The following is a 17,958-nucleotide window of genomic DNA, read 5'->3' on the forward strand; positions in this document are numbered from 1 at the left end:
AGGCACAGCCGCAGTGCAAATAAACCCTACGCCGAATATGTACGTCACGCAGACGGAACTCCCAGCAGCGACGCCATGCCAAATCGAGCGTCTCCAACAGATTGGCAGCACAATCGAAGTGCAAATCGGCAAATTCAGCGGCGAACTTCTCCCGCTAACGATACACCTAGTGGCGACTCCAATCGTACAAGACCGGCCGCTGCCTTTTGGTGCCCATGAACAACAGAGTCCTTTACCCAGACGTGCCCTTGGTCAATGAAACCCGTCACTTCGTCAAAAAGATACAATAATTGTGGGTATGGTGTGGGTGTTTCATTGTTATTAAAAATGTTGATCATTGATTTCCTTTTTTCAGGTGACTTCATGACAGCAGGCACAGACGCAGCGCAAATAAACCCTACGCCGAATATGTACATCCCACAGACATAACTCCCAGCAACGCCAGGCCGGCAGAATCGGCCGCTGCTCTTCGATGAGTTCCGGCAACGGAAAGATGCTTTCCCTGGCCGTATTCCCCGCTAGTGAACACTATCGCTTTATTGAACCAATTCTTCCATCACTCCTATAAGGATTCCGTTTTTGGAAGGATATAACGGTCTTGTTTTTCCCAAAAGGAACGGTTGGACCATAGCCGTTTAGAACGGTGGCGTCCAAGCTCCTCTCGGCGGCGCGGCATCACACGATGCCAAATCCCGGTGATGCCTACGGGTATTGCCGCGCCGACCTCCCGAGGGGGCCCTTCACTGGTTTACACCAGTTAGGGCATTGGGCGTCGGCAACCGCAACAGGGCCGCAGGTAAGCTTTCGTTTAATCTATGTCTTTTTTTTTTGTATATTTTTAGGACCAAAAATTTGCGAGCAAGCGTGTATCTGGAATAATGGATCCAGTGGAGATTCCTTCTGCAATTCCTTGGAGATTATATCTGGAATCCAGTGAGGATTCTTCTGAACTCCAGTGGGAATTCCTTCTCAACTCCAGTGAGGATTAATTCTGTGCTTCAATGGAAATTCCTTGTGAAATCTAGTAGGGATTTCTCATGAATTCAGTTTGGATTCCTTCTGAAACCCAGTAAGGAATCCTTTTGAATTCAAGTGGGGATTACTTCTAGATCTAGTAGGGATCCCATCTGGAGTCTAGTGGTGATTTCTTCTGTAGTTTAGTGAGCAATCCTTCTGAAGTCCAGTGGGATTTTTTTTGGAACAACCACGTGTTTTTTTTTTTCTTGAAATCAGTGTAGATTCTTTATGGATCCAGTGAAGGCTCCTCCTCATAAATGCAGTGAGGATTCCTTATCCAGCTAAGTTTCTTCCTTGAATCCAGTGTGGATTCCTCATGAACCCAGTTAGGTTTCGTTTTGGAATTCAGTAGCGATTACTAATTAAATCCAGTTAGGATTTCTCGCTTAATTTTTCAAAAGGACCTAAGTAGACCATTTTTTCATGAATTAATTTGAATATTGCAATCAACAGACCAATATGAAAGCTATCGATTGCAGTACTCAAATTGATTCATGAAAAAATCTTATGGATTCAATGCAGATTACTTATGAATCCTGTTAAGATTTCCTCTGGAAACCTCTGGAAAGATTACTTTTGGTATCCAGTCGGAATTCCTCACGAATCGAGTGGAGATTTAATATGAATCCAACGGAGTTTCCTTATAAATCTATAGAAGAGTGCCATCTGAACTTTAGTAGGAATTCCTTCTTGAATCCAGTGGGAATTCCTTATGATTTCTCAAGGAATCACCTCAGGACTCCCGATTCCCCTTTTAGGATTTTCTGAAATTTCTGTAATAATTCTTTCGGAATTCCCAAAAGAATCATCTAAAGATTCCCTAAGAAATCCGACCAGGATTCCTAAAACAATCCTTTTAGGCTTCCTTAAGAAATTCGCCCAGGACCTCCGAAGGAATCCATCCACGACTCCTCAAGGAATCCACCATGGATTCTCCAATCAATCCTCCCCTTCGATTATTTCCAGAAATTCCGTAAGTATTCCTCCAGAAATTCCAAGGAAACTCTTACAGGTGTTCGGAAAGTATTCCTTCAGGAATTCCGAAAATAATCCTCAGCGAATTCAGAGAAAATTTCTCCAGGGATTTCGTAAAAGTAGTAGCGATCGCTCCTGCTAGCAGAAATCAATAATGGTTATAAGTAGATTCTACTTTTTTTATAAATACATATGATCGGGACCGTTTGAGTCGAGCAAAAGGTATATCCGGGCTGGATTCCAGAATATATTCCGGCTGGATTGACGGAATTTCAGAAAGAATTTTAATGGACTGCAGAAGTAATTTGAATCAAATTCCAGAAAGAAACCCGACAAGATGTAAAAGAAATTTCTTTGGGGCTAATCTGGTTTTCTTCTGCAGTCTAATCCAGAATCGTTCTCGTTTGATCCTAAAAAACACGACGGATTTTTAGAAGGGTCGACTGGATTGCACATAGAATCACGAATGGGATCCAGAAGGAAACTCAACTTTATTCCAGGCCGGGTTTCTTCTAAAATCCTGTTGGAATTCTTTCTGGAATACAATCCACATTTCTTCTGTAACTCGCATGGGCATTTTCTCTAACCCACTTAGTACCTATATTATTTCTAGAATCGTAACATAATTCCTTCCTTCCTTCCAAACATGATTAAAATTATAATGAACGGCACCGTTTTGCAGGTTTGCTGTTTTCCAGGGCCATCGAATAATCCAGCGGTATGCTGCCACTCGTCGATCTCAGAGAGTCTTCATAAATTTAACCTAGAGTTCATGAAGCGGACGCTCAATTGTAATTGACTAGTATTATTATTTACTAATATTAAATAAAAATAAAGGAATAGGTATATAAAAAGAAAGATTTTTTAATATTTTTTACGCGCAATAAAATCTACCAGAAGTCACACAATGGAAACAAAAAGAATAAGAAGAAGAATGACATTAGGTACCCTTATCTCCACAATGTCTAAGAAAAATCTAGTAGAATTGTGATACCCATATCTAGGAGCTATCTATGAGCTTTCTAAGAGACCATAACTGTCAAATCTCTTCCGGTTCAATCGGTCTACTCGTCTAAAATTTGAGGTAGACACCGGTTTAAACGGTTGTTGCATTTGAGGCGGATTTGAGGTCTGACAGGTTCTAGACATCGAAGAAAAATATCTAGGAGACTCATTTTTTTGTCTCAGAGATATCACGGTAGAAGTCTAGAAGATCTTTCCGAGTGGGATATTGTACGACTCAAAGAGAGCCTAATCAAACCGTGTTGAATAGGAGGCTAATTCGTCACCGAAGGTATTTTCATTGTGTTTGGTACTCTATGCCTGACCCGCAATACTACAAGTAGCTACAAATATATTGTGTTCTGATTCCAGCTGCCTATTCTTGCTTATCTGATGTCTGATATCTCATGTCTAGGAAAAAATCTTCATATATTGATATGTGTCAGAGAAGCAAGTCTGCCTGGTTTGTGCAGATACTCGCATTATTTTATGCTCCCGGCACTAAATCCGTAGAACATTTATGCAGTTCTCGAAATTTCACCAAACCATCAACAGAACAGCTCACTTTTTTTCGCTCTGTATAGTGTCAGGCATTGGGTATTTATTATTTGTAGATAATCTAGCTTCAATGAAAATCATCTATGGGCAATCTGCTGCATTCTGGAAGATATTCTGGAAAAGATCAATATTGTCAAGTCAAACATTGACTTCTGTCAAAAATATAAGCTAACTTTATTTGCGTAATCTAGTAACCACATTATCACAAAATTATCGAGTTAACTTACGTTAAATTAGCGTTCAAGTCTCGAACTCCGATAATTATGCGCTATCAACAATCAACAATCAACTTTATCGGCGATAACGATAAATTAAGGATTAACAATCCTGCATGAAACAGAAGGCGCAATATGAGACAGTACCTATTTTCATGTGCTGTGTAACATATACTAAAAGACATCTATTGAAAGTTCTTTTTTTATTTTGTTTGTAGGGTAACGGGAGGTAATGTTAGGCCTGGATGCAACGTTGGCTCATCACGCAAATTAATCAATAATTCAACAATAATACATCGTTTTGTAGAGAGATATTTATCAATGCTTCTTTGAAAAAGTGTATCAAGCCGACTTTATTTATATTACGCAAGATTCATGCACTTCTTCAACTGATAAACGCAATAAACCTGCGTGAAAAATTGCTTTGACTCGGTTTGTTAGCAACCACTTAAGTAGGCAGGCAGTACAAGAGATTTTTCTTTTGCCCAATACCTAAAGTCATTTTTGGAATGAATTTACCTATTTTCGCACATTAGATGAACGGATAACAATCGCATTATTTTAGCCACATTCCATTAGCGGTAAAAAATAATTTTGGTTCCCATAGTGGTGCTATTCATTGATTTCTTATGAGACTCGCCACTATTGGTACAGTTGCACCACTATCTGTGCAAGGGAGTCAATCTTATTAAGGAACATCATTGTTTTCAATAGTTTTCTAGGCAAATCCTTAGGATTAGTTGCATTTAACATGATATTTAAAGCACGGCGTATCAATTGAAACCATCGAAAAGTGTATTATTATGATAAATCTCATTAAGGTGAAGGTGGGTTGAGTACCAACACAAAGCTTTGAAGGTATTGGTACAATAAAACTGTCATATACTGTCCAATACTACGGTGTCGTCTTTATAAAAAAAGAAAAAAATATTAGTAGGGTGGTTCAAAAAACGACCCAGCACCCCACGCTCACTCGATTCCGTCCCATCCTCCGAGTGTCCTCCAAAAACCGATTTAAACAAAAACTGGTTGAGGGCAAGCCGGTTCAAGTTTGTATGAAAACTAATATGGGAAACTAAACCTTTTTTACACTGGCTACAGTGCCTCCCCTCCAAACGCTGGCGAAAAGAGAGCCCACATAGCTGAAAGCAACATTCCTGAGACTTCACTGAACGAAAATCGCACCGCAGGAAAGATCCATTGATTACGTAACGTTGCATTTTATACTCCACTCACCCCCACGTCACACTTTTTGTATGAAGCATTTGCCCCTTGCGCGATTGTGTAGACTAGACTAGAAATATCTGTCCCTGGTGCGATAGATATCACAGACAAATTCTGGGTATTTTGCAGACAAATTCTGGGTATTGCACGTTCCACTGATGCCTTCTGAGAGGCCTAATGATCATGCTAAAGATTCGCAACCTCGCTTAAAATCGACTCCAAACTATTGGAACGACCATTCTATATGGATTGTCTATGGAGTTGAAGCTCTTGAATATTTCATCCAGTCATATGGTCTCCCCCTCGCCATCGCCCAATGACGGAGTGCCAGAATCAGAATAATGTTAAATTCAACCTCGCCATATCAACTGTCATACAAACCTGAAACGACCTGTGCACGGTAAGCCTCTAATCAAACCATCGGATAACACCCAAATTATAAATCATAATCGACTGAGCGTGGCGGAGCAAAATTATTTTTTGAACCACCCTGTTTATTAGTTTGCTGCTGCCGGTGCCGTTGTTTACATTCGCTCCGCGATCAGTTTTTAATCGTTTTTCGGGCAAAAATAGCAGTTTATATTAAGTTTTCGGTTTAAAAAAGTGACTGATTTCGAAAATTGATGTTTAATTTGCATTCCATCAACATTTCGGGGTGTTCATGTGCGGAGAAGTGAGTAAAAACTTGATATTTTCAGTGCCCTTTGAGAAGAAGTGAAGCGCAGTGATAACCCCACAAAATCGCGAACGGCTAATAAATTGGCACGAAACTGCTGATTTATGATATAACTTCTCGCTTAACTTTTCAAAAGGTCCTAAGTAACATTTTTTTCATGAATTAATTTGAACAGCGCAATCAACAGAACAACATGAAAGCTATTGATTGCAGTATTCAAATTAATTCATGAAAAAAATGTTACTTAGGTCCTTTTGAAAAGTTAAGCGAGACTTGAGCCAAAATACATAGGACTCTTTGGATAAACATGTTCATTATCACGGGAAGTGAATAAATATGCTGTGAACAGGTTAGTAATTTGAAAATTAAACTTTTGTTCGATGCTGTTCGAAGCATTTGAATGCTGGTGGGATAGGGGTGTGGGAGGTGTGGGGTTGACCCGTGGAAGGTCCGGTGCCATCTTGACTGCCATCGTGGTACTCCTCCAACTATGTCCTTAAAACCCCACTTCCTCCACTATTGTATATCCACTATAATAATAATAAATGATATTTATTGCTTCACTGGTTTCAAATGCAGTGAACTCTCCCTAACTCGATGTTCTGTAACTCAATATTTATCCTTACTCGATGAAACTCGAAGACCCTTGAATCTACACTCTAACTTTCACCTACTCAGTGACTGAGTTAAATGTTATTGCCATCTCTGCCATTTCCCACGGAAATTTTACTCTTCTTCTTCTTCATTGTCATTACATCCATTATTACATTGTGAGCAGTGAAAAGTGAGTAATGAAAAATGAGAGTTAGTTGGACTGATGAATTCAAAGTGAAAAGTGTGAAGAGGAAAGTGAGAAGGGGAAAGTGAGCGGTATGTAGTAAGAAGTGAGAAGTGAAAAGTGAAAATTGAGAACTAAGAAGTGAGAAGTGCTAAGTGAGAGGTGGGTAGTGAGCAATGAGAAATGAGTAGTGAAAAGTGAAAAGTGAGATATGAGAAATGAGAGTTAAGAATTGAAAAGTAAGAACTGATAAATGAGAATTGAAAAGTGAGAAGTGTGATGTAAGAAGGGAAAAGCGTGAAGTGAAAAGTGAATAGAAGAAAGTGAGAAGTAAGAAGTGAAAAGTAAAAAGTGAGAAGTGAGAATGGAAAAGTCAGAAGTGAGTAGTAAGAAGTGAAAAATGAGAATAGAAGAGTGAGACGTATGGAGTGAGAGCTAAAAAGTGAGAAAAGAGAAATAGCCCCAGGAAGAGTATCTAAAATTAAAAAAAAGATTAGTCTAAACCGACAATAGTGCAATTGATAGGGGAGACTGGGCAGCCTTGATCCACTTTTCTCATTTTCATTTTTCTCATTTGTATCTCAGCGCATGCAATCTTCAAAATTGGGGAAACTTTATCCCTTTTATATAATATCTATATCCTTTCTCATTAAAATTGCATCTCATTTTATTGTCTCCATTCTTAATTTTCTCAATTTTTATTGTCTCAATCTCGATTCTTTGGCTTATTTAAGGTAAACTTTCTCTCTCTTTCAACTGTCTCTCTCTCAAGCCTCCAACTATTTTAAAAATCCAAAACAAAAGTTAAAAAATGCTGCACATGTGAACCGGTCTAAAAAATTCACCCGCTGTTCGTTCAAAATCGGGCAAATGTTAGCCCAATCTTGAAAAACAACACTTTTTAAATATTTTGTTTTAAATTTAAAAAATACTTTGAGGCGTCAAAAAATATGGGTTCTTTGGGAAAGTTGACTTTAAATAAAATAAAGAATCGATTGAGCAAGTTAAAAATTTTGACGGGAAAGGTCAATTAGCTACTGGTGAAATACCAATAAGAGCAGCGAGTAATATGGCTGGCGAAGTTTCAGGACGATCATTTTTCCAAGATCCGTAATTTCATTTCCTTCATGAACAAAGCATCATCCGACTTATATATAGAGCTTCATTCAAAAATAGTCAATAGTTTCAAAATAGTTGAAAATAGTGACTTTTTGGGAGAAAAAGTGACTTTAGTGACTTGAGGTCGAAAAAAGCGACTTTTTAGTAACTTGCCCGAAAGAAGTGACCAAGTCACTAAAAAGTGACCCGCTACCAGCCCTGTACTCATGCAATGGCGGGCATGTACAATAAAAGCCTTCAATTAATAACTGAGGAAATGCTAATAGAGTACTGTTTAAATTTGAAAAGCAGGTCAAGTTCCAGTTGGAATGTAGAGCCTTTGAAGAAAAAGAAGAAGAGTAATACTTTTACGACTTTTTCAATGTTTGTTTTGACATTTATTATACATATTTTTATCAATCAGGCAATTTTCTTATCAATCGAATGGTGCTTATACATAGATTTGTTGAACCTACGCTTTAATTCTTTTGTTAATTTTAAATTTGACGGACCTCCTTGATGGGTTACTTTTACTTAATCTTTCGCCTTTAAAATTGAATTTTATTTCGTCTTATTGGCATTGTACATTGAGAAAATTCGTTCTACGCATGCCGACGAATGGGGAATTATTAGGAAATTCCTTACGAATTTTCTAAGCTTTGGGTACAAGAAGTTACCAGATCGCGATTTAACATCCAAAAGATTTGGCCAGTAAGAAGTGAATGTTGAGGAAGTAAGAAGTGAATGGTGAGATATAAAAAGGACTTATTGTCTGAATTGCCTGTTCTGACGAGAAAGATTTGTTTTCATTAGCCTAAATTCATTTTTCAAATCTTGTCTGCTGCTTGAACCAACGAAACTGGGAAACTGTTGCATTAACTTATTCAAATTGGGTAGCTCGACCAAGGTTTTAGGATTTATTACCCGAGCAACACAAGTCAGCCAAAAATGGTTACAGCAACTTGATTGTGACTGAATCTGGTCACATATCAGTTGCAGAAACCAATGAGGAACATGTGTGCTGCTAGGGTAAAGCTGCGGTGCTGATAACTGGGTCTTTGAAGTCAAACCTTTTGATTATCTGTTTCACTAGTTCAATGTAGAAGTCTCGACAAATTGATTTGAACGTCATTTTTTACTCATCCATTTTTCAGTCTCCCTACATCGATACCAAAGTAAATATTTAACGGGTTCATTAAAATAGTTTGAAATCTTTGGCATCTGAGTCTGTACTTGCAGTGCGCTTGACATACTCCTCCTCATAAAAATTACCTAACAGAATTAATAACAACGTTTTTGTTTCATTGTAAATTTCGAAAATATGTGAGCTTTCTGATTGAAAGTTGCGGTTCACGTTATTGATTAGTGGTAACACATAGTTGAGAAAAAGCATCAACGGTTTTGTCATTGGGTCATTGAGATGATTCAGAATACGAGTAGCCGACTGATTATGGTCATATTTTTGTTGTAGAGAGAAAAATAGTTTTAACTCATCGAACCTCTCAAGGTTTCTTTTCACCACAGCTTCTAGCGATAACCATCTCGTTGCAGATGGATGAAGTACCTTCAACGGTTTGAGTTCAACAATTTCCGGATTTTTTCGAATTCACTTGATCTCTTTGGACTGCTCGACAAATAGTTATAAATATCTCGCATAAGTTGTTCCAGATAAGCTGGAACTTTCTCGCACGCATAGCTGGCACATAATGCTAATGAATGACAAGTACATTTAATAGCAATCAAGTCTGGGCAGTCTTTTTGGAACATACGCATAACAGAATTTTTTCTTACCATCATCACCGATGCTCCATCCGAGCCAAACCCTCGGAGCCGTTTCTTATTCCAATTTTATCCTCGTTAAACTTCCCAACGATGACCGTATAGAATGACATATGGTTGGCACATTCAACCTCAATTGATGTATAGTATGTGTCAGTAGCGCAATAATTGTTCTGATCCATTATCCTTACCACAATTGCAAGGGTCTTCTTGCTGGAGTTATCAGTCGATTCGTCAATAATAATTGAAAAATCATCGTTTCTCATTCGTTCCACCAATTGATCGTGCTGCGTCGAGACAATCACCGACTCAACCATCGACGCAGTTTTCGTTCTCCCTAATGTCATTTTTTCTAGCAACTTGGGCTCGACAGCTAGGCTTCGCAGCACCTCTGCAAGTTCGTTAACTGCGCGCGTATTTTCCCAGTTTTCGACTCTGATTCCAATGGCATATCCAATTTTTCAGAAGCTTCTCGGTGCCGCTTGGTAACCAGATGAGTGAGTAAATTGGACTTTCCACCACGAGCAATGCAAAGTTTTCCGAGGCAAATTTTGCAATATGCAAAATACGGGTCGGTTAATTAACCCACTTCAATGAAAATTTCTGGAGCACCTTTTCTTTAATTTCTTTTGAAGTTCCGCCTCGATTCTTCTTGAGATCTCCAAATGGAACTGTACAGTCATCGATGTTTTCATTTAACTTGATATCTGAAAAATGTAATACAGAAGAAAGAGTTATAACCAATATCTTTGAGACGTAGTGAGCGCACATTACCGTCAGCTTGTGTTGGTATTGAGTGAAAATCAGGTTTTTGAGGCAAAATCACACTGCCTGGTTTGCAAGGTTCTGCTACTGTTAATATATAATATATAAATAGAGGCGTAAATAATTAAACACGTTCTGATGCAAATGATAAATCCTTGCGTTTTAGTTCTTCTGACAAAACGCTTGACTGGTTATCACGCACAATTCTCAAATTTGTTGTTTCGCCCCTTTCGTTTCCGGCTGTGGGCTTTGGCGGTACAGCAGACACTTTTTCACCCTTGAAGAAGTACGCTTCTAGCGTTCTTTTAGCCATTTTCAGGATAAGTTTTCGGCCAAAAACTTTAAATGAAATATGGCGTTCGGTCGGAGATGTTTTTTTCTTCCTCTGTGAAAGTCCAAGTGAGGATGAGGTGACAATGTGACATGGCAATTGAGCTTACTGACGTCTAATCGCCTTTCTCTTTCAAGCGCTTAGGTAAGATGGGATTTGTTTTCATCGGGAAATGTTTCCCGATGGAAACAAATCCTATCCTTCATATGCGTTTGAAAGAGATAGATGATTAAACGTCAGCAAACTCTATGATAGAATAATTTTGTTTTGATTTAAAAATTGTCAAATGAAAAGGCCTTTTAAGGTCAGAGATTTTCCTGCTGGGGCATATGATATTAAGGTGACTCGGGGAGGCACTAAACACCGTGTTATTTTTCCTATCTTCCGTCTCTTTCTAGCATTATCACCTCGCAACTTTGGAGCGGCGTATTTCGGGTTTCAGTTGTTTGATGTAACTGTAAATGTATCAGCATGTAGATTGCGAGTAAGCACGCGCCGGTGATACTTTTTCTAAATCAATTTTTGTTGTAGAAAAAAAGTTAAGCATTCAATGATGAAAATGATGACGATTTGATGATTGTTAGTGCTTCCCATGTCACCTTAAAAGCAAAAGTATAGTTCAAGTAGATTAAGAAATCTCGGTAATTATTTTCAAATCACAAACGTTTGTTGTTTAGTCAAAATTCTGTTATTCTGTATACACAGATTCTTGGTCATACATTAGCCGAGAAAATCTGTAAAATACAGAATAATCTGTATATGTGGCAACCCTACTCACTTCTTATTTGTAACTGCACACATCTCACTACAAAGTACTCATTTTCATTTCTCAGTTCTCACTTCTCACTACCCTGTACTCACTTCGAATATCTCACTTATCACTTCTCAGCTCTCACTTTTCACTGTTCAATTCGAACATCTCAATGCACCCTTCACTGAATATAGAAACAATTTCAGCTATTTGGCCAAACAGCGTTCGGCCAAATGGCGTTCACCCAAATGACCCTTTCGGCCAAAAATGACCCTTTCGACCAAATGGCATTCGGTCATGGTCCCGTCGTTCACTGTAATTGTGTATAAATTTTGAAATATTTTCCACGAAGCTCTCGTCTTCAAAATTTGAAATGTATTCAAACGGACGAATCACTTGTCGTTCGGAAAATGGGGAGTGGAACCAGCTCGTTTGAAACTGGTTCGATCTACAGAAAAAGTAAACTCCAGCTCCATTCATTGAACCGGCTTCCATCACAATTAGCATTGTATCGATCGATGTTGCTGCCACAATCAAACACTTCCTATATTTCATAGGAGAGACCACCATCCCCCTCCTGAACCTTCCCAACAGGGAGGAGATCAATGCGCTTCAACATAGCTCCAAGGCGCGACGAAAACAAATCGCTCACAAAGTCAGAGCACAGAGTTACATCGCGTTTCAGCTTCTCGCGCGTCGGAGATTTGCATTTAGTAACACTTTCGCGCCCATTCAATCCGCCACAAGCTTTCAACGCCTTCGATATGGACAACAAAATAAAGGAAACTAAAAACGGGAAAAATTGCCCAGCTCAAATCTCCCTAGAATTTATTGAGCCTCCATTTGGAAATAATAATTCCGAAGCGCACCCCCATTCAAACGAAGAAAATCGTGGATGCCCCTGGCGAAAATTCGAGTTGTGTGGAAAGCTCGGAGGGCAAAGTTGCGCCGGCGCTTGTTGTGGGTTCGCCTTGCCTCTGTGAATGGATGCGGTGGGTGGATTTGGATACGGGTTGGGAAGGTTATGTTCGGCAGAGAGAACAAACACAATAATGGTCCCGATCGCGGTGGAGAGCGTTGTGAACTTTCAATGTGTATTGAATATGGGTACTGTTTTGGGCGGACGAGAGAATACAATACATTATGGGTGTTGAAAACATGAACCTCGCTACAAAAGAAATATAGTTTAATAACGAATTGATATTTTTATTATATCTATTCTATCTTATATTTATGCAGATAGTGAATAGTTGGACTTCGGGCATTGGTTGGAACAAATTTTCACTTTTAAACATAGTTTATTTACGTAATATGGGTGAATCAATTAACATGCTATGCAATGCTGATTACTGATCCTTAGCTACTTTCACTTTCTTGATCGATGGTGGAACAACATTTGTAATTAATGTAATAATGTAAAATAAAAACTGTAATAATGAATAGGAATACACCTGGCATAAGATACACGCGCAATGATAATCTTACTGCAGATGAAAAATTGTTTAATCAATGCAAATCAGATGCAGCCATGTAACAGATCGTTCATAATTTTCTCACTGCATTAAAACTGAAAAAAAACGTCAACATAATGACTGCCGTCTTGCAAAAGATGATTTATGCAGTACAAATTTCAGCCGTCGGTATCGTTGTTTGACTCTGGGATGACAAGCACCAACACTTGCCTGTCACGCCAATCCTTGACGATTATCAGCAGATCAGATCTTCCGCAAGGCTAATCGATCGATCTTGTCTGGCTATATGGTTCAGTTCCCAAAAGTTTTCGGTGTGTCAGCGTGCCTGACCACGGTGTAATTCCTGACAATTTTTCACAGATCAGCCAGATTAACTCGTCTGACATAGATCGCAATAATTTTGAGCGTTCGAAGGGTTATTTCCAGGCATATCTTGTTTCGAGTCGAATTAATCTTGTTGACTGTGGTTAGTATCCGCTGGTCCCAACGAAATGCGCTGCCACAATTACTAGATATTGAGACGGCCTTATCTCTGCTGTCATTAAAAACTGCCCGGCCTGTAATGGAGGACATTACTTAGCTGAAATGCACCGTTTTGGGGGGAGAATTCGCACCCAACGATAAAGACGTCATAAAGCACAACAACCGAAATGGTTGGAATGTTTGCGAAATCTGAAATGGTGGTAAAATATCTTAGCCGGGATTAACGCACGGCAATTAATCACCGGCGAACTTCGCCCTTGCCGGGGAAGCTGCAGCGCAGGCCAAAGCGGTCGTAAAAAAGGGTAAAACAAAACCAGAAAAGAAGCATAAATTGGTCATTTTTTCATGCTTCTTACAGAAGAAAGGCACGTACTTACTTTTGTGTTAGGGTGTGGCGGCATGAAAGCATATTATTGGAAATGTTATTTTTCTAAGATTTTTTTTCTATTTTTTTACCTAGAAATTTTCTTTAGGTACTTAATTGACAACATCCCGTCTAGGAAAGCCAAAAAAGATTATAACACAATTGTTGGGTCTCCAATTAGCCTTGCGTGCAAAGGCGTAGGATTGCCAATCCGGAGATGGCGAGTTCGATGCTCGTTCCGGTCCGGCATGTTTTCGGGTGGGAAACATTCTTGACTCCCTAGGCATAATGTATCCTTGTACTTGCCACACAATATACATACTCATGCATTGGTGGGTATAGTGGTGGGTAAGTTGAAAGGCAGGCCAAGTTCCAGTAGGAAGGTAGAGCCATAGAAGAAGAAAAAGAAGACGAAGAAGAAGAACACAATTATTACATAACAGCACACCCAACCAGCGGATGGCAGTTTTGAATACAGTTCTGCATAAGAACCTTACAGAAACTGTACAATAATTGGGCATATACAATTTCGGAAGATTTTAATACAATTGTTGTATTGAAATAATACTTATCTGTATTAATTTAATACAATATTTGTATAAAAAGCAATACAATAATTATCAGATTTGTTTTTTTTGGGTGCATAAGTTAGGAAAGCTGTTGAACTCAATAGCACAACAAGATATAAAATTATTATTCTCTTTTGCATGGGATGTTGTGGAGTATGTAAAAAAACATAAGACACACAAATCACATTGAATGGATTATCATTTCGATAAAATATAAAAATATTTTAACGTTGGACGCCGTCTTACTCGATGGTACTAGGTGTCAAATCAGAATCCAAAATTGGGGACCGCCACGAAATCATGTAACATTTTAAACTTTAATAGAACCTTTATCTTTCGATGGATTTTGGAGATTTATTTATTAATCGACTCGGAATCTTTCTAACATTTTCATTGAATTTCAATTTCATTGAAACTTTTGATTATTTTCTATAAGCTATTGAACATTTCTATCCTTGTAATGTCCAGCAAAAATATCATAAATTCATAACCAACCAGTTCCATTCATGCATACCCAAGACGGACATCAGAATTGGGTCTATTGATATCGGGATATCGGGTCTATTGACCCACCGTATCATTTTTTCTGAGTATAAAAGGCCCGTGTTTTGCAATCGCGCGTCAGTATTTCAGTTTGTGGCAGTAGCGCGTACGAACGTGCTTTTTGCTCGCAATTTTTTTTTCAAGTGTTTTTCTTGCTCGTTCGCTGTTTTTACCTTTTCGCTTCGTCGCGTTGGCGTTATTTTTTCCTGGACTTATCATGGGAGGTACCGCGGCCAATTCGGTCGCGAATAAAACGCGAAAGCATCCATCGAAGGAGACTCCGGAGGAAAGTGGTGTGAAGCCGACCAACATTTACAAAATCCGCCGGCATGACACTTCCCAGACCTACCGAGCTGTACATGGTGTACCTGGAGCCATGTACTATCACGCTGAAGGACCTCAAGCAAATCAAGACCATCAAAAGCACCGTCGTCGAGTGGACAAAGTACAAGCCCGTGCATCGTGACGTGACGTAGTGCATGAACTGTCGCCACTTCGGCCATGGCACACGCGGAACTGCTTCATGAACGCACGATGCAGCTGGTGCGGCGGAGACCACGGCATCGTCGAGTTGGAGTAAACGCACATACAAACAGACATAACACATTGAATACTTACTCATCAAATTCATCGTCCTACAAAGATTAACGACATCTGCTGTTTCTACTAAGCTGGGCAAACCACGGTAGTAAGCAAACGTCAAAGCAAATCCGATGCGCGTGCCACGAGTGATCGATTGGCCAACTAATGATTATTTAAATTGGCCAGTAAATCAGTGAACGATGAAAATTTCACAAGTGTTGCGTCTGTTTGTCTATGGCAAATGGTTGCTTAATAAAAGAAACTTCCCGACAATCCCGCTCCGCGGTGGCCGATCCCGGTCCTTCCGGGTCCAACCGCAAAGAAGACTCGCAGCTGCTGCTGCCTCGGTTCCACCGAAAGTCAAACCAAGCAAAGCAACATCCAGTCCGTCCACCAGCGAATGGAAGCCGCTCCCTCTCCCAGAATTCCGCTGGCAGCAAGATAAGCGCTCTCTACACCCCGGAGCAGCTGGCTCCAATATTCAGCCAACTTGCGGCTTGGCTTCGAAGCTGCAAATTCCGTCTCAACCAGATTTGCACTCTGGGCCTTTTCGTAATTGAAAATGGTTTCTAGGTTGGGTCTGGTAAACTGCAACGCTTGCTCACTCAAAAGCAAAATCGTCGAGCTCAGCGATTTCCTTCAGGAGAAGGAGATTCACCCGGCTTTCATCACCAAAACCCACCTGAAGCCCGAGGTAAGCGCAACAATTCCGGGTTTTAGGCTGGTGAGGTTCGATCGAACCATATTTCAAGCTCAAAATAATCGAAGTCGTTGGAGTGGAAGTCACCACCTCCGTCGAAGTCGTCACGTTCATCGTGGCTTACTGTTCCACACAATTCAAAGTTGACGACGGCACGTCGGCCGATCAACGAAGCGATATATTCAAGCTCACTCGGCGGCAGGGGCAGTTCATCATCGCTGGAGACCTGAACGCAAAGCACCAATCGTGGGGAAACACCGTCTCAAACCGAAACGGAGTCGTCTGGTCCAACGACGAGCTGGAGGGTCACTACACCATTCTGAGCTCTGACAGCCCTACTCAGTTGACACGGCCCGGGCCCATGTAACAGCCGGTCGTCTTCCAGGAGCTCAGGTCGGACCACTATCCTTTTGTTTGCGGAAGTTGGAACTTCGGTGAATCGGCACGAGCTAACCCGGCGTAACTATCACCAAGTCGACTGGGGTCGGTTTCAACGGTGCGTGGACGAGAACATCGACTACCAGCGGCATCCGGTGTCATCCGAAGACGTCGACGAGCAGCTGAACGCCATCCAGGAGGCACTCTCCCTAGCCTGCGAGCAGCATGTACCAACGGCTCGGCAGGTAAGCAACACCCTAACCATTGATACACTCACCAAAGATTTGATCCGTCTGCGAAATGTCACTTGCAGGCAGTATCAACATACTGGGCTGCTTGCACTCAAAACCGTTGCAATCCCTTGACAAAAGTAATCCAGGCCAGAATGGTGGACCTCAGAAATAGTGTTTTTTTCCAATAAGATCCACGCTCTTCCAGGGAGTCTCGTTTCGGCCTTCTTCCAGTGCGGTTGGTTTTTGCACTCTACTTTTGTGTGGTGATTCGCCTAAAAGTAGAACAATAGATCCAGTGCAGTGACCGCGGTCGAAATAAATGTGTAGTGTATAAAAAGGTGCTGCAGATCCTGAAGACGTGCGCATGTTTGTGCTTACAAGGGCTGATCGATTGTTATCAGGGGCAATGCCCATGCTAATATTGCGATCAAGCCTATGTAAATGCTCAAACATGCTCAGCGTCAGAATTATTGAGGAGAGGTAAGGTTTTGATAAACTGTAAATTTATTTGAACACGCACGCACCCACACAAAAGCACACACACACATTCACATATATACACACATACATATACACAAATACATACATATACTGGCGCATGGGGGGTTCGAAGTGCCCGGCGTTTAAGCGTGCTGCAAAATCACAGTGCAGGTAACGCAGCTAAACCTGAACCACTGTGATGCAGCCCAGCAACTGCTGTGTCAAACAGTTGCTGAATGGGGGACGGATATCGCCATTATAGCAGATCCTTACCGGGTACCCGCCAGGAACGGTAATTGGGTCACCGATGGGTCTCAAATGGCGGCGATATGGACAACGGGGAAATACCCAGTTCAAGAGTTGGTGTCTTCGACACACGAGGGCTTCGTCATTGCCAAAATCAACGGGGTCTTCTTCTGCAGCTGCTATGCGCCTCCTCGATGGTCGATCGAGCAGTTCGGTCGAATGCTAGATTGTTTGACGGCTAACTTGATGGGGCGTAGGCCGGTGGTGATAGCGGGGGACTTCAACGCTTGGGCCGTGGAATGGGGAAGCCGATCCACGAATCAACGGGGCAGATCCTGCTGGAATCACTGGCCATGTTGGATGTGGACTTGGCTAATGTCGGTACCAAAAATACCTACAGCTGGAACGGTGCCGAGTCGATTATCGACGTTACGTTCTGGAGCCCTGGCCAAACGAGTAGTTCAAACTGGAGGGTAGATGATGGCTACACTCACAGCGACCACCTGGCGGTTCGCTACAGTATCGACTATACGACCAGCATTCAGCGGACGGAAGAAGGGGCGAGGCCTAGTCCTCGTATGTGGAAGACATCATACTTCGACGACGAGGTGTTTAAGGAAGCGCTCCGCCGCGAACACAATACTCTCGGTCTGAGTGGCGAGCAGCTGGTAACAGTACTCTCGCGTGCATGCGATGCCACCATGCCTAGGAAAGTCCACCCTAGGAATGGGAGACCACC

At 40.9% G+C, this 17,958-nt stretch overlaps 1 pseudogene; it reads right to left on the reverse strand.

Moving 5' to 3' along the window:
* Positions 1–8,738: 8,738 nt before the first annotated feature.
* LOC134210125 (uncharacterized) lies at positions 8,739–10,400 on the reverse strand (annotated as a pseudogene).
* Between the last annotated feature and the right edge of the window lie 7,558 nt (positions 10,401–17,958).

The sequence above is a fragment of the Armigeres subalbatus genome, chromosome 2, assembly GCF_024139115.2.
Source record: "Armigeres subalbatus isolate Guangzhou_Male chromosome 2, GZ_Asu_2, whole genome shotgun sequence".
NCBI lineage: Eukaryota > Metazoa > Arthropoda > Insecta > Diptera > Culicidae > Armigeres > Armigeres subalbatus.